The sequence below is a fragment of the Balaenoptera musculus genome, chromosome 9 (genome assembly GCF_009873245.2).
Source record: "Balaenoptera musculus isolate JJ_BM4_2016_0621 chromosome 9, mBalMus1.pri.v3, whole genome shotgun sequence".
Taxonomy (NCBI): domain Eukaryota; kingdom Metazoa; phylum Chordata; class Mammalia; order Artiodactyla; family Balaenopteridae; genus Balaenoptera; species Balaenoptera musculus.
In genome coordinates, this window is record NC_045793.1 from 36,431,813 (window position 1) to 36,455,891 (window position 24,079).

At 40.0% G+C, this 24,079-nt stretch overlaps 1 protein-coding gene across 1 annotated transcript in view; it reads right to left on the reverse strand.

The window, feature by feature from the left end:
- Positions 1–6,937, reverse strand: part of FOXP2 (forkhead box P2) — a 531,741-nt gene extending 524,804 nt beyond the window's left edge. Inside the window, exon 1 of the mRNA XM_036862984.1 lies at positions 6,585–6,937. The gene's annotated coding sequence lies outside the window, so the exon portion shown is untranslated. The remainder of the gene's footprint in view (positions 1–6,584) is intronic.
- Positions 6,938–24,079: the final 17,142 nt, after the last annotated feature.

Here is a 24,079-nt window from a genome sequence, read left to right on the forward strand (position 1 = left end):
TGGAGGGAGAAGAAGGGGGATAAATAAGCAGCTACTGCAACAATTCAAGGAGTTGTTGATGGTCTATCTGATCAGACTGGTTGGGGGTGTACTAACTAGATATATAAAACAAGATTTGGGGGGACCATTTAGCTCAACTAAAGACAGACTGAGAAAGGGGAAAAAATGAAGACAAAAAGGAAGTGAAGAGTTAGTTGCAGGCACACAGATATAGCTCAACCAAATCCTGGAACATAAATTTGGGTGAAGTAATGGTGAGGAATAGCTTTTAAGGATGTTGGGGATCTTTTTTTTTTAAATGAGATGATTTTATGACAGTCTACATATGCTAAGATGTTAAGATATTTGGATTAATGTACTATAAGTTTCTCCACACTATCTGCCAGCAAGAAATTTTATAAACGCTTTCTCTGAAATATGCCTACCACAGATTTTTTTCTTACCCCCTAAAATACACTTTAAGAAACTTTTTTTTTTCTTAAATGGAGAAAAAGTTGCAAAATGATGGTTGTGGTTCTGTATGTGTACCAAAATGATACAAAACAAAAATAATGCAAAAAAAATATTTCACAGAAAATGCCATCATAAAAGTTGAGAAGAAAAGAAATAAATTAATACCAGGAAAACTTTAGGTTCTTTGTAGTAGCATCCTTTCTTTGAGGAATTTAAAGCTAATTTCCTTAACCTGTCTTTCAAAATTTTATGATATTCTCATGGTACAAATCTTTTAGACTTATGTTAGAAAGAGCTTTAAAAAGAAACACTAAAAACTTAAATAAATTTCAAATCAACATTATCTTCCACAAAGTATATTTTAAGGTTTCCAAGATAGAAATCAAAGGAAATTGAGGAACATTAATAAACTAAAAATGCTGAGAGCTTTTAAACCCCTGGGGATTCATCTGCTTCACAGCAATGTGCTTTTTCAACATTTAAATTTTATTGGCTCCTGCTAATGAAAAAATTTGCCACAGCAGAAAAGAATGAAGATGTCAGCTCCATATGACATATTTATCAATATAATGGTAAGGTATGTTCTCGAGACCCTTGGTGGATTGTAGACAGAAAGAAGTGTACAACTGACTGGGAAGTTGAATTCAATCAACAGAGTATATTAAAGTTAAAGAGCACATATCTCAAATATCAAGGAATTCAAAAGGTTGAACCTTCGCTCCACAGATAATTTATGGAGTAAATGGATTTTTAATAAAATTTTACACAAATCATATTAATTGAGGGAATTTTAGAATTCAAATTGTTCGTGGTAAGGAAGCTAAACAAATGAACGAATACAAGTCAATTTAGAGAAAGTAAACCAAGTTCACAATCACAAAATGAAAAAGTATTAGGATTCAGTGTGAACTATAAGCTATAAATTGTTAAAATATAATGTTGCTTTAAAATGAAATAGGGGTGATACAAGTATACCTCATTTCAGAGCACAGGTATATTCTGTTAATTTGGCTGCTGGGCAAAATTCTGTATAGATAAACACAAATTCCTAGTCACTCCAATTATAAAATTGAGATTATGCTCCTAAAAATAATTAGGTCAATACTTAATAATATCACATTTGAGAAAACAGCAAATCACTGAAGCATCTATTTAGAGAAAAAATAGTTTAAATGAATACCATTACTGAAAATAAGTCACCACATACATATAGGTTTACTTTTTCATTTTAACATTAATAGTGTTGGAACATAACAAATCTAAATATTCTCTAAGGACCTCTCTTCAGCATCTCAATATTCTAATGTTAACCTCTTAGCTATAATATCTCTTTATATGTCACCAAAGTTACTCTCTTTTTTTGTTCGTTTTGTTTGAAAAATTGCAGGCAGGGGATAGATGAAAACACTGTGCAGAGCAAAAGAGTATATACAAAAATACATCAAAGGTAATGACAGGGCAGAAGGAAATAAGCAAGTGGAAGTAAGTACCATTTATTTTAATAGGTAGGAACACCTACAAGGAAAGGCTATTCTACTTATTAGTATTTATGGAATTCAATAGTAGTGAATTTTCATATAACCAATGCTGGGCTTAAAAACAAAGTAATGTTATTTTTAATCAACCCTCCTATTCTTAGATAAGGTGTTAAAAAACAAAATAGTTATGGGACAAATGAAGAAGCTAAAGTTTGGAACAACTCCATAAGAAAGCACTGAAAATGACCTAAGCCTCATGAAAAAACAAACCTAAAGAACTTAAATTATTTTCACCTGATAACACTCTGTAAGTGATATGACTGAAGTCCAAGTATATTAAGAGATAAGTAGTTGGACCTAAGAAAATATGCATGTCATCTAAAAAAAAGAAGAGATGTAAACTATGGCATATAAAACTCAAATTAGGCATTAGGTTATTTGTGCATCATAAGCACCATAATATGTTTAAGGAAAGTTTCAAGCACCTTTCAGAAGGCTTAAGAAGATAAACAACAATCTTTCTGGGTTGGATTTGACCAAGTTTGTTAGAACTCTATGAATTAAGCACTACATAAATAAGGTTACTTTCAAAATCTATGCAAATCTTAAAATACACTAATTAGGGGGCCTAATTTAAGAAATAAACTTTCTTTTATCAAAGGGCAGTATGAATCTGGGCACTGGTTAGAACATTTTAGATCCACTCATTTATCACTAAGATCACTACCATCTATCACAAAGTTAAAGAAAAAAACAAACAAAAAAAAAAACTGTGCCATGAATTAGTATTCAGTGACTGTAATGCAACTGATATTATTTCGGAATTCAACTGTGATTTGCAATTTTATTTAGCAACAACACTCATGCCAAGAGAACTTCTTAGTGATATTCTCTTACAAGTCAATGGTCTCTTTTTTTTTTTTTAATTTTTATTGGAGTATAGTTGCTTTACAATATTCTGTTAGTTTCTGCTATACAGCAAAGTGAATCAGCTATACGTATACATATATCCCCTCTTTTTTGGATTTCCTTCCCATTTAAGTCACCACAGAGTGATGAGTAGAGTTCCCTGTGCTATACAGTAGGTTCTCATTAGTTATCTATTTTATACATAGTATCAACAGTTTATATATGTCAATCCCAATCTCCCAATTCATCCTACCCTGCCATTTCCCCCTTGGTTTCTTTTTGATTTAATTGAGAGAGACAGAAAATACATAACCACTTCCAACATTCAGTTTTCTATCAGTATTATAACAGTTGACACAACATGAGACTGTCCACACAGAAACAAGGGTGATGAGGCAGAGCAGCTATAAATCTTTAAATATAACGCAAACAATATCTCTTTTATGTAATTAAGTACTGTATCCCTCACATTTTCTCTTGAAATAAAAATGTCTGGTAAATTTGGCTATGTTCAATATATTATTATATGCTCTAAGAGTCTCAATCAAGCCATGAAGGTATTTTCACATATTTAAATATACTTTTCATAAAGTACAATTCTAATAGTTATGCAAAGAGAGTTGTTTTGTGTTTCTGAGTTTTTGCTTGTACAAAAGGAATATAACTTCTCATTACAGGTTTTCTGTAATTTTAATGTTCACCTTTTTTCCTATTTTTTGGTGTGTCACATACAATTTCCCCTATTTTAGGATTCTAGAATATCACAAAGATTTATTTTAATTTATTTTTAAAGCAAAACCACTGTACTACCATCAATGCAAAGAAATAAAACTCCAATGACAGTTTACTCAGATATAACTATTCATAAATCTATTCACATCATAATGTAATTATAGGTCTCTTTTCACTCGAAAACAATATTCAGTTCTAGAATTTCTATCATCTGAATCCTAAAGTATAAGTTGAGGAATTTTGAAAGATAGTTTAAAATAGCTCATAACTGCTATTTGTATACATTTCCCTTTGATTGCTCTATTTTAATATTCATCGTAGTGTAATAGTAACATTTAATAAACTATGTATAAAAAAGAAAAAACTTGTACTCACATTTAAATTGAATGTTAAAAATTATTCCCTTAATTTTTTTTGCATTCTTGTACTTAAAAGTGAAATTTAAGACGATCTTTTAAAATTGAGTGTCTTCTGTCACTTTACCAACAGGGATGTATCACCAGGTTTCTAGTGTCCTCTTTAAAAGTCAGTAACTTTACCACAGTTAAACCTTTCTTTCACTTAAGTTTTAGATAACAATGAAATGGTGGGTTTCTTAGAGAAGTACTGAACTGAACAACTACTGAAAGTGGGTCTAGTTTAGTAATAAAAATGGAAGGATGGACGGAAGGAAGGAAAGATACAACTTTTAAAAGCTCTAAAGCTGAAATGAAATTTTATGACCCTAATGACCATAGTGTATCTGACTTTATACCCACTTTATTAATACATATACAAATAAATCAAAATTGTAAATTATTGTTTAGCAGTATTAAATAAACACTACATTTTAAAATTCCAGGACACTGAGAATATACTTATCCATAACTCACAATGACAGAAAAGATAAACAGGCCTTTTGACAACATAAAACATTTCCTGAGGTACACCACAATGCGAAATTGAAGACGAAAATATCTGAAAGCTCATCTTTGTTTGAGTCTTGACCTCTAGCACAGACATGCTATTAAACACACCCCTCCTGTCTCCACTGAAGCCTAACCAAACTATTTGAGTTAGGAGAGTGTGCAAAGATGTGCCTTCCAGGCAAACTTCTGTTTTCTAAAAGTTAATCTCCCGAAATACTTCCAGTTGGAAATCGTCCACTTCAGCTACTTGACACCAGGGCGTCACTTTCTCCCCTTGGCTTACCTGCTACTACTTAATTATTCTTCTAAGCAGGCTCTGGACAAGTTGGGGAGGTAGCTCTTTCAGCACTTCTGAATCCATGACGACTACAAATGTACACACCTAACACGCTCCCACAGGTCTTTCACACGTCGCGAAAGCCTGACCACCTGGGAGCAGACAGGACTCGAGGAACAATCCTCAAAATCAAGGAACTGACTGGATTTCAACATGTGGTGAGAGAAAATGGGCGGGGCGGGGCAGGGCGTGGGGGGGGGGGGCGGATAGGAGCACTACAGACTAGCAGCTGTCCATTAAGTGGTTTAAAACTGTTGGTTAAAAAGCTGAATAAACAAATACACAGATGGGTCTAGCTCCTTGGGGATTCCGGAGTCTGAGGAGCCCCCCAAGCGGTGTCCAGTTGGGCCTCTCTTGCCGAGTCCGCGTGCAAAGCGCGCACTGGTTCCGCTCTCAAATGCCCCACACTCGCACGTGCCTTTCCCTCCCGTTGCTCCTAATGAGTTTCACCCGCGCGCCAGGTGCCCTGAGAGACTTACCTAAGGGATCTCAGGGTCTGAGGATAGGAGGGCAACTTTCCGTCCCTGCTCTAGCCCGGCCCGAACGCTCGGGGCAAGCGAGGGTCCACGCAGACGCTAGTCCCTAGGTCGGGGTGCCCGGGCGTCCGGGCGCTTTGCGGCCCGAGGGGCGGGGAAAGGCGCGCGGCAGACGTGCGGGCGGCGGACGCGGCCACCTAGTGGGTCCGGCCCGCGCCGCCGCCGCCGCACGTGCGCCGCCGCGAGCGCTGAGGGACGTCGGGACCCGCGCTCCCCCGGGGTCAAAGTCAACCCGGCGCGACCGCCCTCCGCTCGCCCGGGGCCTCCGCGGATTTACAGGTAAAAGCCAACCGAGAACACCTCTCTTTCTCCGAAAGGTGTCTGCGCCCCTCCCTCGTGCCCTCCCTGAAGAACCGGGAGGCGCGATTTCACCCCCAAACCCACCCTCAGAGTGGGGAGACCTTTCCAAAGCTGAATAAAAATAAGAGCAGGACAGACCCCGGGTGAAGCGGCTCCTGCTAACCGTGGACAGGGGAAAGAGCGCGATCGGGGGCAGCAGTCGAGATGCACGATCATCCTGAAGCGTCACTAGGGGCCAGGAGTTTCTTCGCTGGAGAAGCAGGACTGTCCCCTCTCCGCCTCCCATTCCAGAGAAGTACTTGTGAAATGTACGCTGAAGTGTCTAACTTTGAGACCAGAAGCGTGCACTTGCCCCACTGAGTAAATAAAGGTCAGCAGTAGTTGGATCAGTAAAGTTGGTCCAACCGCCAGATGTTCTCACTCTCGTTTCTCCTCTCGGGGGTGGGGGGTGGGGGTGGGGGGGAGGAGGGGTAGGAAGGAAGAGGAAGAGACAACAAACAAGAGAAATAAAAGAGTAAACGAACACAACTGGCGTCTCCGCACACATATTCCTCCAGCCGCGGTCTCGCCAGACGAGGCAACACTGGGCACATACAAAACTAAAAACCGTCCGTGAGGCAACAGCTACCTCCCCTCTCTCGACTCCCCCTTCCCCACATCACAAAGCAAAATGAAAAAGAACGAGCGGTGATGTTGGGTCCGGAACGCGACCCGGATGCCGAGCCGAAATTTGACACATGTCACACCCGCCCCGCCGCGCCGCGCCGCACCGAGCGCAGCGACTGGGGCGAAACTTTGCCGCCGCCGCCGCCTCCCTAGGAGGAGCGCGGAGCAGAGTAAAGGCGCACGCAGCCCGGCCTCGGGTGGAGGTGGCTGGGACGGGCTGGGGGGCGGAGGTGAAGCGCGCCACAGTGAGGGCGAAGAAACTTACCGCGACCGAGGACGCCTGGGCAGCGTCCCGGGAGGTGGCACCCGCGGCGCCGAGGCCGAAGCTCCCAAACAACACACCCACGCGCGATTCCTGTCAGCTGCTGCTGCGAGTGGGGGCGCGCCCGGGGTGGGGGCTGGAGGAAGCCGCAGCTGGCGGACGCGGCCGCCGCATAAATAACCCGGACCGGCGCTCAAGGGCGGGCTGCGCGGGGCTCGAGCCGGGGCGCTGCGGCCGCCGCAGAGCTGCACGCGCCGGCGTGTCTCGCGCTTTCTCGGAGGCTCGCGCTGTCTCGCGCTGCCGCTCCCCCCACCCGGATCTGTGTGTGTGTGTGTGTGTGTGTGTGTGTGTGTGTGTGTGTGTGTGTGTGTGTGTCTATGTGTGTGTCTATGTGTGTGAGTGTGCGCTGGCGGGCGCGCGCACCCGGCCGCGCGCGCGTGTTGTTGGCAATGCAAACTGTACACACGCTGCGCGCCGAGCCGCCTCTTCTCGGAGGGGCGGGCGGAGGGAAGGGACGCCTCCGAGGATTCTGAAGTACTGTTGGGCCACTTGTTTGTTTTTGTTTTACTTTGCGTTGTTATCGTTGACTGTTGTTGTTGATCCCCAAAGTGGTTTGGAACCAGCTGGTTAGGATGCCTGTCACCCCCATCCACCTATTTCCTCCCCCGGCTCCCCCAACTTCTTTAAGGGAGGGGGAAGCGCGGAATAGAATGTTGTTCGGATTTGCAGGGGAGCCTCCTGGCTGACGTCAGGTCCACCTGCTCTGTAAACAACTCGCCGGAGAACTTGTTTGTTCTGCGCCGGTTCCTCCCCCACCCCCACCCTTCTCCCCACCTCCTGCTCCGCCTCCTCCCGCTCGGCCCAGACGGCGAGTCGAGGAAGGGGGTTGGGGAGGGAGGAGAGAACAAAACCGTATGCTGTATTGGCAAAGCCGAGTTGTGTCTGCTGCTCCTTGGCAGTCCCCAAAGTACGTCCTCTCAGCAGACGGAGCTGCTGGCAAATGAAACAGGGGATTCCAAGCGAAGTGCAGGAAGCCTCGAAGGGATCCGAAGCCCTCGGTGGCAAGGAGTGAAAGTACTCGATAGTCAGAAAGGGAGACCCAAGCGTGCGTTAAAACTCTGATTGGCCTTTCTTTTCACGGTGTGTGCCTCCGCGGCCTGGGGTGGAGAGAGGTCGAGTGTCTTTCTCATTTTTCATTGTTGTCGTGGCTCCTGTCTCACTTGGGCCCGGGAGTTCTCGGGCTTCCTCGTGGTCGCACAGCCCTGCTCACCGGCTTGGGGCCGGGCTGCGGGCCGGCCGGGGCGGAGCTTGGAAGGAAGGGGCCGCCGAGCTAGGACTCCTAGGGTCTGCGGCTTTCGAGACGGGCCCTATCAGTGACTGAGGGGAGCCAAGTAACCGGAATGAAAGGAAAGAAGAAACTGCCAGAACTGCCGTGCGCACTTCAAAGCCGAGGCGCCGGCGTGGGGAGTGCGCGGGCCTAGCTTCCAGAGACCGGGTCTCCGCTCCTGTCCGTGGGGTGTGACTCGGCCAGGTCCCACGCGGGACCGAGGGGATGACAAGGGAAAGGCCGAGGGAGGACGAGACGGGCCCGGGTGGCACATGTGACCCGAGGGGAGGGGGTGTACCGTAGCCCCTATTCCACCGCCGCTCCTGGCAGGCTGTTCCTCCCCGCAGGCCCTCACCAGCCCCTCCCTTGCCCGCGGGCCGCGCAACCCTCCACTGGCCGCGTCCCCCTCGCGCCGCGGCGGAGCCCGCCGCTCTGCCAGCAAATCAGTCGCGAAGCGTGGCGTTCCGAAAGGTGCTGAAACTTTCTTCCAAATAGCTGCAGACGAGAGGCCGTGGCGAACAGACCCCGGCCCCCGGCTTCTTCCCGGCCAACTTTAACATCTCCAGTGGCAGAAGAGGGGAGGGGGGTGACTGGGGAGACGGGCGAGCAGGACCAACTTATGCCTTTGAGTCTTTCTTTTCCTCAAAGAGCAGCGCGCCCTTTCTCTAAAGGGCAGAAGCGAACTCACACACACACACTTGGCACCAACTCTTCCCTCCAGAACCCGCAGTTCTCCCGCGGAGGAAGCAGCCCTGGCACCCACATCTATAAACACACCGTCGGGTTTTCTAGTGAAACCAATTAAGTCAATAAGCCACGGGGCTGGTCCTGGGAAGACGGCCCCTGCCAGGAGGACAAGGGAAGAGGTAGAGTTGGGCTTTGAATTGCGGTGCTTTCTGTGAGCTTTCAAAACTCCAGGCAGTCCGTAAGTGCTCTGCCTGTGGATTGTGTCGTCACTCTTTTTTAAATTGTCTTTTTTCGAAATGCTGGCTGAATAGTGGACAAATAAACCAAATTTTTTTAAAGATGGGAGCGAGGAGAGGAGGGAGCAGTCATTTAAATTATAATACAAAACACCAGATGTAAATGACCCCACCTCGCCCTTCTGAAAGGTGGAGATCATTTTATGATAAGTAATTTGCGTTTATACTTCACAAGCAACCCTAAATAAAAAGCGGATTTTCTGAATTAACCTGAAACCATTTTGGAAAAGAGAAGAACAAACGGCGTCGAAATCCTTGGAGATCCGAGGATGTATCTTTCCGCTGGGTTTGTGAGTAAAGGCAACAGAACAGTCAAAAGGTCTACAGCTCCTCACTGTTTTTCCTTCTTCTTCCTCCCCCGCATACACCGACCCCACTTACTTCCCTTTCTCTCTAGGGGTCCGACGGAGGAAGTGAGCGGGAAAGGTTTATTATAAATGAGTCTGGGCAACTTGGAAGAGAAGTTCAAGTTCCCAACGAGGAGAAAAGAAAGAGGGTTATGCTCTCGAGACTTGGAGAGGAGCGGATTTAGTTAGCCTTTCACTTTTCTGTACACAAAGACACGTTTTGGTGAAATTCACAGCCACTGACGTTTCTTTTCTGTGAGTACAAATAGCCAGGCGCCAAGAGGTGCAAACGGATATCTCAGTTGGAGGAGCATATCTTTCTCTACCGGCCGCGTACCCTGGCAGGGATCTTTCTAAGCGGGGCTGAGCCCGCAGCCCCCTTGGGCGCCCTGCCTAGCTTCGCCCCTGTTATCTATCTCCTCTTCGCCTGCTGCCATTCCCGGGCCACCCACTCTTCCCCCAGGGAAGACGCCCCGGGAGTTGAGAAAGCAGATCCTGCCAGGAGCGGCTGCCTTTGGCGGACCCCTCGCCCTCAGCCAATGGGCTGGGCCCGGGTTCGAGAGGTGAAAGTTCAGGCCCGGGGCTTGCGGCTCGCTCCCCCTCTGCCGTCGCCTCCCTCCCAGCCAGCGCCCCCGGCCACACTGCAGACCCAGCCCTGCTACCAAGGGCTGCCATGGTGGCACGTAGTTTGTTGATGGGTGGTCATAAAACATATTTATTTGCAATTCCTTTCCCTCGCCCACCACCCCCGCCCCGACATGGCCCCGAACACTGCAGGCTTTGTTCGCCTCGCTGCTGCCGGAGCCGGCCGGGGTTTACCGCTCTATGCTAAGAGACTCCAAAAAAAGTTGAAGTATAATAATAGGAAAACCGGGTTTCCGCAGCCGAGGGAAATGCTGAAAGGGCAAACAGCGAACGAATAGTTTTCTTTTGCACAAGTCACTGGTCAGCCCACTGGATCAAGGCAGCCTTGAAACGAAACACTGCATATCAGAGAGAGGAGGGAAGCCGAATTCTGTCCCTGTAGTCGCTGCGCAGGGTCGTAGCCACAGTCAACCCACAGTTCAAGTCTCCTTTGCAGCACGTGGGTCTGCAGAAGTCATTTAAAGAGGTTCCACGGGAAAGTTAAACGGGGCTACTGGGTAATTGGGGAGTTTCACCAAGTGGCCCTCGAAGTTCTCTCACTAAAATTTATTTGATTTCAAGTTTATTTTACGATGGAACCGCAAATCAACAAATTCCGAGCCATTGCTCTATTACGGTCCAAGCAAAAGATAAATTCGTTTGAAATGGTCCCAGCCAGCGCATCTTCAGCGAACTAAACCACCCCAAACGAGACTAACTAAAGCCTGGATGAAGGGAAGCAACTGACGCGAAATGACATGTATTAGAAACGTTGGTTAATGCTTCTCCGAGTGAACCGCTTGGATTTTTAGTTATTTGTTGTAAGAATATAATTATTCACACACTTAGGTCTGTTTTCTCCAGAACTTTCAGTTAAACAACAATTACATTTTTCTTCTTCAGAGTCGTTTCATTGGTGTAATTGTGACTAATACTTAAAAATGTAACTGACTGGAGAAAGATTGCTAGCAGAGAGGGAAAGGGGAATGGTTTTCTAAATCATTTTTTTTCCTATTAGAGATATCATCTTCAAAGTTGTATTAATCACTTCAAATAGACTAACAAAAGTCTTCTTTAAATGCAAGGTAAAACATTTTTCTTTTCACGTAGAAGAACGGGCACATATCAGGTTCCTATTTTTCACATCCACTACAGTTTTCTGAAGGTGAGCAACTAAACAGACTCCTTTTAGACATTCTCCTATCCTTACTCCCCTCCCAGACACATTTTTAGGAAAAAGAGAACATTCCAGTTTCACAGAAGTCAAATCAAGGATAATCTATGTTACGACGTTAAATTGAATGTAGAGGTTGCAAAATTGGTGGAGTTACACCACCATCTGTCGTTAAGCTTCGGGACTACAAAATTTGGGACCTTAAATCTTAATGAGCTTTCCCAACTTTTTTTTTTTTTTTTTTTTAATCGCAGACTACTCTTTCTGTTTGTGTTTTTATAACACATGCCCTAAAATTACCTGGATCCTGAATGAACGAATATGTCTTCATAAGCCCAATGCTTCTACCTGGGTTCTCTAGTCATCTCATCTTCAGAAAAACAAACAAAAAACAAAACAAAAATTAAAAAAACAAAACCAAAAACCCTTCATCTGCCAACCTCCAGATACAGATTTTTCAAATCAGCTGTGGGACTGCAGATTTTCACCCCTCCCGCCTTCCTTGCTTCTAATAGGCTGTTGATAGGAAAAATGGAGCCTAAACTGCAGGGTCCACCCTCGTCCTGGAGTGAATAATAGGCTCTTAATTCTCTCTTGAATGTAACCTAGTTCTCTGGTAGTATATCTAATCTTGAAACGTGTAAACACAGCATATCTCTGCTAAGAGGCTGACTGTGAGTGTCCTTAAAAACTGATTGAAAGGCAGTTAATATCAGGTTCCAGTTCTGGTTGACCTTGCTGTGGAGACAAAGATCAATTGCTCTGGGCTAGAATCTTACCAAGGAAGCCTTTATCCAAATGAACACAGAAAGGGGACAATTCCTGGATAAAGAATTCCAATGCTGACTCAAAAGCCTCCATTAAGCAATGAAAACTCTTTTTCCCACAACACTCCAATGACACATATTTATATTACATCTATTTTTTTAAGTCTCTTCAAATATCTCAGTATCTATAATACTGTACCCCTTTCCATGTTAGGGATTTGATTACCAAATTTCTATTTTCCAGAAAAGAATTTAAAACAAAATGTAAATGTACTTCACTAGAAATAATAGTATGAAGCTGAATCATACTAAATTGTCTATATTTGACCAAATTTGACCCACACAAATGAAAATTTCATATGCTTAAATTAATAGAACCCAGATTTTTTCTGAGACATATTCTGTCTCTGTAAGAATAAGCGTTAGTTAAATTGCCCAATCCCTGATATTTACTTCCTGCCACATTGATTCAAATATGTTGAATTGCCTGGTGCAAGGGCCCTTTGCTTGTTGATGTTTCTACAATTAAATTAGCCTTAGAGTTTGTATATCTCTGAGTTACTGTGAAATTTTAGAGCTGAAGAAAACTTCAAGATATTCTAGTACACTCTCTTCATTTTAAAAATCATAAAGCAAAGGTCCAGAGGTGAAAGCAGGATCAAACAGCTAGTTAATAAAACTCTGATTATTATTATTTAACTATTTCATGTTTCTAAACATTCAATGACCCTCCTTCTTTACTCCACAAAAGACATTTTTGTCACACACCCCCATCTTTTTATGTTTTCTTCATATCCATCAAAACTGACATGGCTCAGTGGTACCTTTCTTTGGATATCAGTACAGTATTACAGATGGTTAGCTGTCATGTCATGTCCACTGTAATACACAGGAGAAAAAAAGTCTGATGACTTGTTTCTCTTGAAAGTCAGAGTCTATAAGATTTCTTCAATAATGTAAAGAGGTTCATCACTGTTGATTGCAAGTGTTCATCATAGAAAAACTGATGGCAGTAAGTGCTAACACAAACCACAGTTTATGATGTTTTTCAGGGTTAATAATCTTCAGGAACTCCTAGCGGAGCAAAAACCACTCCTAGGGGGCCTTCACTACATTCTTAAGAAATAAAGGCTATGAGACAAAATATAACCTTGATTTTGTTTAAGCTATGGGCAAAAAAAAACTATATCAAGATCCTGCATCACTGTAGATTTTTATTTAGTTTAACAACTACATGGCTCCAATAACCATCATAGCTTACCCAAACAATGTACTGAAGTGGTTAATTGTCACAAATCATATAAAAGTTCATTTGTTCTCTCCTCCTTCCCCTTCTGCTCCTCCTTTGGGTTCTCCTTCTGTATCTCCCCCTCCTTTTCCTCCTTCATTTTCTTCCCTCTGCTGTGATCTTTGTTACCACCCTCACAATAACAACTTCCAAGATTCCCCATAGATGTTTCTCTTCTAAGCTCTAGGTTTATTCAATTGCTTAATGATAGCACCATCTGAATTGTGAAAAGCTACCAACTTGCCCTCTTCACTCCTTGGCCAGCTACTCCTTATGCCGTCTGATTAATGGTTAATGACACCTTAATCCACCCAGTTCCCAAAGCCAGAAGATGCCACCTCCTCCATCTTCTTATATCCAAGCAGCGTTAGGTTTTGTTCACTGTTACCTATTTAATCTTCCATTGTCCTCTTCCATCGATCCCCATTTCTTACCTGGTCATTCTTTATAACTTTCTCATCACCACCTTCCTGCTTTCAGTTCATCCTCCTCACTTCTTTCTAAAACATACCTAATATGTATATGTACAGCTGATTCACTTTGTTATACAGCAGAAACTAACACACCATTGTAAAGCAATTATACTCCAATAAAGATGTTAAAAAAAAACTATAAGAAAAAAACAAAACAAAACAAATACCTAAAACACATGTCACTTAGAATTATGCCAAGCTTCTCTATAGCTAATGGAATTTAATCTTAAATTCTATAGTCTGACATAGCAAATATGTCTGGCAAGTATGAGATAGCTAATAATCTTTTTTGGAATGGATGAATGAATGAATGCCCCAGACAAATATATTTTAGATGTTAAGTATATTCTGTCAGACGTTGTCAGATATATTTTTAGCTGTGTATCACTTTCAGCAAATTTTAAGTCTACTTTGCTACCCAATCATTTGGTTAAAATAGTAAAGTAATAACCAAAGATTTTCATTATTTTTATATGAAAGAACTTACCAGACAGATATAAAAGTATATTCAACCTTGTATTCAAATTCCCAACTGTACTATTTAATGGCTCAACAAATATTTACATACTAAGCACTGTGGTAGGTATTCTGAGATCTAAAGATATATGAGATTAGGTCTCTGCCCAGAGCTTATATTCTAGTAAGAGATATAAGATATATAAAAGTTTATTTCAATAAAACATAAATTTCAATACAGCATAAGACAGAGGTATATACAGGATACAATGAAACCAGGGAAAATACTTCTTAAGGCTATTTTTTTGTTTGTGATGAAAACTTAAGAAATAAATATATCTTTTAATCAAAAATTTATAATCAAATAGCAACTTCAGAAAACATAATTTTTGGATAAAATTGCAAAGCTGTGGTAAAAACATGGTTAAATCAAAGACAATGGAGGGTTTAACAATTGTGACGAGGTATCAGGCAGTCCCTTGAATTATCTCATAGTACTCTTAAATACAGAATGCACTTTTATGGAAAGACTACTTCTAATTTGTCATGATTTCACTCCAGGAAAAGAGTTTTATAATAGAAAAGAAAGAAAAAGCAAAAGAAAGTAAAAAGAACTGAAAAGAAAGTAAGAGAACATAAATATTTGGAGTTTAGAAGGGATTCACATGTTTACCTCTCTTATCAGCCTCTAACTCTGAAGTGAGGAAAGCACCTGATCCTGGGCCAATATGGTTCCCTGGGGACAGGCATAGGAAATTGCTGATTGGTGGGGGAAATCTGTTTCCCCCACCAATCACCATTTTCTGCCTCATCAAGGTGCATGCTGGTTTCCTTATGTGCCTCTTTTTTAACACCACTCTCACCTCATTAAATATAGTATTAGCCAATACTTTCCCAGTTATATACTACCTCCTCTCTAAGTTCTTCCCTCCACCCACATATTTCTGATTCTTTTTCATTTTAACTCAGGAAAACATTTCTCACTAATTCTGTCTCTATCTTTTTTTTCTTTCTCCCTCTCTTCCAAGAAAACACACAAGTGCACATACACACACACACACACACACACACACACAATCATGGTAACATGCTTAAAAGCAGAACTAGTGATATAAGAAATCAAAGAACAGGGAAATTAACATGAAAATAGAAAAAAACTAGTACTATTAGCTTCTAAAACCTTGAAAGTCCCCATATAAAGGAGCAGTGAAACAGACACTGTTATACCCCTCTGTGAGTTAAATCAATACAATCCAATTGGAAAGCAATTTGGCAACTTGTGTTGAGGCTTTTTAAACTAGTCCCATAGCTAGACAGCAATCCAAAAGAAATGATCTGAAATACAGATGGAAAAGCTTCATGCAAAAGCTGTTTATCACAGAATTATTTACAATAGTGCATATTTGGAAACAATACAAAAAGTCAACAATATATAATGTAGTCTAACCACTAAAACAATATTATGAGATGTTTTAACAACACATAAAATGTTTTAGTTATATCATTTGGTGGAACAATAGTATATAAAAATACAAAAAAAGGCCAGAAAGAAACCTACCATTTTGATACTGCCCTCTAGGCTGGCCCGCAATGATCCCTCCCCTCCCGAGAGGCACACTCCTGTGTAGGCCCCTCCCGCGTTGTTCCAGGCTCCATCTACTTGGTGTAAGTGATGGTATGTCACAGTTGAGCTTGGGTTATAAAAGACTATGTGACTTCTGTCTAGGGCTCTGGATCTGTCCCTTAGGTCACTTGCTCAGGCAAGCTGCCATGCTGCCAGCAGCCCTGTGGAGAGGCCTATATGGTGAGCAAGTGCTGTCTTCGGCCAACAGCCAGGGATGAAGTGAGGCCTGCCAAGAACCATGAGAGTGAACTTGGAAGCAGATTTTTCTTTCCCAATTAGGACTTCTTGAAATGACTGCAACCCTGGCCAACAGCTTGATTACAACATCATGAGTGAAACTGAACAAGAACCACTCGGTTCAACCACTCCTGGATTCCTGACCTTCAAAAACTAGGAGCTAAAAAAATGTTTGTTGACATAAAACTGTTAAGTTTTTTTTGGGGGGGGGAATTTGTTACACAGTAATAGATGGCTAATATAAACAAGATAAGAAAGGTTATATTTAAATAATAGAATATCAGGTGATTTTTTTTCCTTTCTATTTTTCATATTTTCAAATCCTCTGCAATGAAGATTTATTACTTCATAATTGGGAAAAATACTTTATTAAATAACTATTTAAAAAATTATGTTTGAAAAGACAGTGCCCTAAAGTACTTTTTAGAATTGCTACAAATTTAGTTCCCCCAATCAACATTCTCTAAGAAAACTGGATTTATCTCAAACATAGGACATAAATATAAAATTACATTTCAATTTTCCTTTGTACTTTATTTACTGAAGAGAGATATAAAGTAGTATTTTACATTTTGTTAATACAAATAAACAGCATATCCACATATGATAAGTATCTTTCATGAATTAGCAGGGTATCTGAACACCATTTACAACACTGTTTCTGAGAAAGTGCATTCCAAGTTTTATACAACTCACTTACAATGTAATCTATTTTAACTTGGTATCTTCCTATACAGTTGGCTCTTCATAAGTAACCTTGGGTTCCACATCCTCAGCTTCAACCAACCGTGGATTGAAAATATTTGAAAAAAAACTCCAGAAAGTTTCAAAAAGCAAAACTTGAACTTGCCTCTCAACTATTTACATAGCATTTACACTGTATTTACAACTATTTACATAGCATTTACGTTGTATTAAGAAATATAGAGATGATTTAAAGTATATTAGAGAATTGCGTAGGTTATATGCTAATATTACACCATTTTATATAAGGAACTTGAGCACCCTTGGATCTTGGTATGTGCAAGTGGTCCTGAAATCAATCCCCCTCAGGGACTGAGGGACATCTGTACATGCCAATCAAAAACTCACACAGGTGAAAGACCTTTTAAGCTTTGATTACAGTGAACAGCATAAATGTTAAAGTACTTTCAGTCTTATTCCAGGTAAATGAATAAAAACAAACTGTGAACTGATAAACTTAAGACTAGATTCTCACTTCATATTTGATCATAAGAAACACTGATTGTCTCTTGAGGTTTTCCTAATTAGGTTATAGCACAGTTACAGCAGTTGAGTAGAGGTCAATGCAAGTTTTAAATTAGTTTAGCAAAAATTAGCAAGTCAATAAGCATGTTTTTATCAAATTACAATAAACATGCTAAAACAAATAGACTGCCTAATCTGTTAATAATTATGCCTTTTCTCTTCATATTATAAAAACCTCAAATAACAATTTTATGCTCAGTTGATTTCTCAAAAAGTTTAAGTCATTAAAAACCATAAAAGTCAATTTTGGATTTTTATAATATTTTTTATATAATCAATTTTTGATTATATCTAGATTGTCTTATGGATTTAAATGTTGATAAAATACGTACATTAAATAATGTTCATAACATAGGAATATGCAGTGTGGGTATACTATTTAGTTATGTTGATAATAACCATGAACATCAAGTACATTGTTGAGTTTACTTCAGGAAACTATTAAACAGAATATTATCATTGTGTTCATGATCATAAATACATATAGTTCCTCCCATAAGAATATATCATAAGTATTAGACAGATAATTTTCTGCTAAAGCAAGATTTCATTTCCTTATCCAAAGATTCTCACATTTTCTGACTTATTTTTTGAAGTTAAAATATCTTTTCATTACTTCTATGATCCTTTGTCCATCATGTTGTTGATTCATCTTCTATAACAATTCTCTTTTCCACCTCTTCACTAAATTCTGTGAATCAGGATCAAAGACAAAGATGTCTGAACTGGTGAAAGAAATGTATGATATTTTAACCAATTGAAGAAAACTCCTTGATACCATCCATGTTTTTTTCAAATAACTAGGTCATTAAGGATCATAAATCATAAAGAATCTTTGCTAGAAAAAAATCGAGTATCCATTAAGCAAAAAGTCCATGCCCATTAGTCTATGATCCCCTATGGAATCAAATTCAGGTAGTTTATTTTCAGATAAGAGATATGAAAACTCTATGTTGGGACATAATACTGAGGAAAAGACACGAAAATGAACCACCGAAGGCAACTTGACCTCTAAAATAGGGTTAGTAAGATGAGCTCTACCTCACAGATTTTAGCAGGGAAATGTGGTGAGCAAATGTAAGACTTTCAAAGAAAAGGAAGTTCATACAGCTGTTTGTGAGAATTAGATAAACTGTGGTCATAAAATATAGACCCTTTTACTTCCTGAATTCAACTCAGTTCATTTCAGCAAATATTTATTGAGTCTACATTATTTGTCTGTCAATATTAACATCTTAGAATCATAATCTTTAGGTTAGATAAGGGCTTAGAGGTCACCTAATCCAAGATTCTTCCCAAGGAAGGAATTTGGATTTGAATTTTTGTAACGAAGTGATATTTCTTGGAGACTTTTTATTAAGAATAGTCAGGAAATAGAGTCCAGAGGTGGCTGGCTTCCCAAGTTCTTTCCAAAAATTCTTGCATTTCAATGAATAAATGTCTTCAGTGCATTTCTTGATTGCATGTTGAACAATTTACCTCTTGACATTTGTAGCCTAAACTGAAGCTGAACATACTTATTTCTTGGAAATATATGCTTCTTGCTTCCCCCAGGCAAACCTAGACTCCCTCCTGTCAGTTTCCTAAAGGTTTACTTCTTCCTAGAGGTTTATCCTGGAGCTAACTCTTCATCCCTCTAAAATAAAGTCTGGAGTCAGACTCCCCTTAGGTGATCTTGCTTTTTGCATTGCTTCTTCATTGTTGGCTTTGGATATAGCATAGAATACATACTTTGGTTGCCTTGCTTAGCAACCATCCTTAACTTTACACTGATTATTTGAGGGAAGTCCTTAATTCCACCATAATCAAGTTCATCAAGGATTCGATACCTCATCTTTGACGAGGAATCATCAAAGATGCTTCTAATGTCAAGAGCTGACTCAGCTGGAAGAGAAGACGAACGCTGAGCACATTTGTTGGAACAGGCCTACTAGTCCAGTTCTTTCCTATGGCAGAACCTCAAGATGTGCTTCCCTGAAAATATTCTGGGCTGCAGACCTTTGCAGTGGGTGCTTAAGTTTCCTTACCTTACTCATTCTAAAGCAGTGCTTTTCCTAAGGTACTCATTGGCAAGAGGAAATCATCTTGAGGTGGATATACAGAACAATCAGGTACATTTGCTTCTCCACATATAAGTTAGTTGCTAAACATAAGATGAAATCTAAGGGGCTTGTAAGATGCATGATCTGAGTGGAGATTTGGTGGGGCAGCCTCAGTTAAAAGTGTTTTAGGGAATTCCCCGGCAGTCCAGTGGTTAGGACTCCTCCCTCTCACTGCAAGGGCCCGGGTTCAATCCCTGTTGGGGAACTAAAATCCCACAAGCCATTCAGCATGGCCAATAAAAAAGTGTTTTACACAAATCCTGTCTTTACCATTCATAACCATTAAACAGAATAGGTGACACTATTATTTTGCCAACTACAGTCAGCCCTCCCAACCTGCGCGTATGGTGGGCTCACTGTACTATGCTACTTTATATAAGTGACTTGAGCATCCTTGGATGTTGGTATCTGCTGCATCCTGGAACCAAACTTCCCTGGGTACTATATTGAGGGATGACTGTGTAGACTTAGATTTCTAAAATACAAACTGAGAAAAACATGTAAAAAGAGACATGACTGAACATATTAAATCTTGAATATTGTTTTTTGAATAATAATGATAGAAACAAAAAATAATCACCACGAAAAATGGTTCACCTCAATTAGAGAGATTTGAGATTAACATATAATAGGCATAATAAATGCACTGAAAAAGTATTAATTGATTTTATGTTGCAAATTTTATAATCACATAAGTATATTACTAATACATTTTCATTTTTCTTCTGTGTATTCTGACATTTTCTATAAACTAAATTTTTCTATTTTCAGTTTTTGATTATTGATTCTGGTTTTGGTAGATTTCTGACTTTCGTGAAAGGTAATAAATTTATGGGTGTTTATTGATGTTTAAATGATAACACAGCTAACTTTGGTAACACTTATTTAAAGTAACCCGGTTACTTATTAGATTGGCCTTTCTTAGGATAGGTTTAAATTTTGTTTTTGGTTTCTTTTTTTTTTTAATCGAAGTACAGTTGATTTACAATGTTGTGTTAGTTTCAGGGGTACAGCAGAGTGATTCAGTTATACATATATATCTATCCATTCTTTTTCAGATTTTTTTCCCTTATAGGTTATTACAAAATATTGAGTATAGTTCCCTGTGCTATATAGTAGGTCCTTGCTGGTTATCTATTTTATACATAGCAGTGTGTACATGTTAATCCCAAACTCCTAATTTATCCCTCCCCCCCTTCCCCTTTGGTAACCATAAGTTTGTTTTCTATGTCTTGTTTTTTACATGTTTTGTATATAAGTTCATTTGTTACCATTCTTTTTCTTTTTTAGATTCCATATATAAGTGATATCGTATGATTTTTTTTTTTAAGTATTTGTTTATTTATTTATTTATGGCTGTGTTGGGTCTTCGTTTCTGTGCGAGGGCTTTCTCTAGTCGCGGCAAGTGGGGGCCACTCTTCATCGCGGTGCGCGGGCCTCTCACTATCGCAGCCTCTCCTGTTGCGGACCACAGGCTCCAGATGCGCAGGCTCAGTAATTGTGGCTCACGGGCCTAGTTGCTCTGCAGCATGTGGGATCTTCCCAGACCGGGGCACGAACCCGTGTCCCCTGCATTGGCAGGCAGACTCTCAACCACTGCGCCACCAGGGAAGCCCGATATTTGTTTTTGTCTGGCTTATTTCACTTAGCATAATAATCTCTAGGTCCATCCATGTTGCTGCAAATGGTATTATTTCATTCTTTCTTATGGATGAGTAACATTCCATTGTATATATGTACCATATCTTCTGTAGCATTCATCTGTTGATTGACGTTTAGGTTGCTTCCATGTCTTGGCTGTGGTAAATAGTGTTGTAATGAACAATGGGCTGCATGTATCTTTTCAAATTATGGTTTTCTGCAGATATGCCCAGGAATGGGATTGCTGGATCATATGGTACATCTATTTTTAGATTTTAAGGAACCCCCATACTCTTCTCCATAGTGGCTGTACCAATTTACATCCCCACCAAGTATGTAGGAAGGTTCCCTTTTCTCCACATCCTCTCCAGCATTTATTATTTGTAGATATTTTGATGATGGCCATTCTGACTGGTGCGAGGTCATACCTCATTGTAGCTTTGGCTTGCATTTCTCTAATAATTAGGGATGGTGAGCATCTTTTCATGTGCTTGTTGGCCATTTGTATATCTTCTTTGGAGAAATATCTATTTAGGTTTTCTGCCCATTTTTTGATTGGGTTGTTTGTCTTTTTGATTTGCGTTGTTGTATTGAGCTATATGAGCTGTCTGTATATTTTGGAGCTTAAGCCCTGGTCAGTCCCATTGTTTGCAAATATTTTCTCCCATTCTGTAGGTTGTTATTTCATTTTGTTTATAGTTTCCTTTCATATGCAAAAGCTTTTAAGTTTAATTAGGCCCCATGTGTTTATTTTTGTTTTTATCTCTAGGAGATGGATCCAAAGAGATATTTATTTACTAGGTAGACATTTGAAGAATACCTCAAAAATGGAAGCGAGCTATTTCTTGGACAGAATCACCCACATAAACCAAAATGATAGCTTATTATACTAAAAATAAATGTGTAAATTGGACTTCCTCAAAACTTAAAGAAAACCTTTGTTCTTCAAAAAACCTGTTAGAAAGGCATGAAAAGATAAGCTATAAACTGGGAGGAAGTATTGGCAACCACATATCTGAAAAGAGATTTGTATCTAGAGCATGTAAACTATCCTCAAAACTTAAAAGCGAAAAAAAGAAAGGGAGGGAGGGAGGGAGGAAGGAAGGAAGGAAAGAAGGAAGGAAGGGGAAAAGAAAGAAATACAAAAAGAAACAAAGGAAGAAAGCAAGCAACAATTCAACTAGAAAACTGACAAAAGACATGAGGAGACAATTTATCAGAGAGGATATACAAATGACAAATAAGCACATGAAAAGATGTTTAACATTTATATCTGTAGATGGCTATTACACACCTTTTAGGACTGATAAAAATTTTAAAAATAGTGGCGATGTCAAATGCTGGCAAGGATGTGAAGAAACTGGATTTCTCAGACATTGCTGGTGGGAATGTAAAATGGTACAGCCACCCTGGAAAATAGTTTCTTAAAAAAGTAAACATAAACTTGTCATACAACCCAGCAATTGCACTACTGGGCATTTATCCCAGAGAGATGAAAATTTAGGTCCACCAAAAACCGGTACAAGAATGTTTATAGCAGCTTTATTTGTAATATCCCCAAACTTGGAACAATCAAAATATCCATCAATAACTGAATGGCTAAACAAACTGTTACATCGATACCATGGGATGCATGGAATTAAAAGGAAGAACTATTGATGTACACAACTTGGATAGATCAAGGGCATTTTGCTGAGTGAAAAAGAGTCACATAGTGTATGATTCCATTTATGTAACACTCTCAGAATAATCAAATTATAGAAATGGAAAACAGATTAGTAGTTAACAGGGCTTAGGGATCATGGGGTGAGGGGCATGGTTGTGATTATAGAGGGGTAGCACGAGAGATCACTGTGATGGAACAGTACTGTATCTTGATTGCTGTGGTGGTTACACAAATATATATGTGATAAAATGTCATAGAACTATACACATACATTGTACCAATGTCCGTTTCCTAGTTTTAATGTTACACTATAGTTATATAAGATGTAACCATTGGGGGAAACTGGGTGAAGAGAACACAGAACCTCTCTGTAATATTTTAAAATCTTCCTGTAACTATGTAATTATCTCAAAACAAAACGTTTTTAAAAAGTAAATATGTAGAACCGACAAAGAAAGCCAAGAATTAAAAGGGAAGACAATGGATTGTATTAATAACAAAGTCATAGCATGAAACAGTCTATTTGTTTATGTTCGTGAATAGTATTTAAGAAAAAAAAATCCTCATTCTTTTATTAAACACAGTTATGCCTATTTCTTCATGCCTAAATAGGTAATAGGTTAGTTAGGTTAGATTTTCCTGTTCTAGAACTTCATATGAGCTGACTCATATAATAGTGTTTTGTGTCTGTTTTCTTTCACTAGAATAAAGATTTTGAGGTTCATCCATGTTACGTGTGTCAATAGTTCATTCCTTTTCATTGCTGAGCAGTATTCTATTGAAGATATATACTACAATTTCTTACTCATGCATTTTTTGATGACTGTGTGGGTTGCTTCCAATAACAGTAACAGCAACAACTATAGTTACAAACCCCCAAACAAAAAGAAAACCCTTGTGCCATTTAGGAATTCTTTTGCCTTTAAGTAATAGCATATTTAACCAACATATGGACATTTATTGTGCCTTAAACAAAAAATAAATAAAAAACAAACTCTGAAGATGCATACTTCCAGGGTTGGTCTAGCAGCTTAAACATGTTACAAGCGACTAGATTATTTTAATTTTTTGTTCTATCATCCTTGGTGTGTTGATTCTTCTCCTTATGCTTGTGACCTTATGCTTGCAAGTTGACTTAAATTCCTGTTCACAGCAAGAAAGAGAGGAACAGGGCAGTTCCAGCATGTTCTCTCCTATGTCTTTTTATAAGAAAGAAAAACTTTGCCAAAGCTCCCCAGCAGACTTCCCCTCATGTCTCACAGCTCTGAACTGTTGCATCACTGGCTCAAGAACAGCTGGGAAAGAGGGCAAAATTCTAATGATCAGCTTCCCTGAAACAATCGTATTTCATCACTTGGGATGGAGTCCATTGTCAACCCAGACAAATTAGGGTTCTGTTAGCAGAGAGACAGAGGAATGGCTGATAGATATGGATCTAATAGTGTCTGCCATAATACCTTCCCTTGATCTCTTTTTACTAATTTATATTTTTTTTCCTCAGGTGATGGTTCTTCTTAACT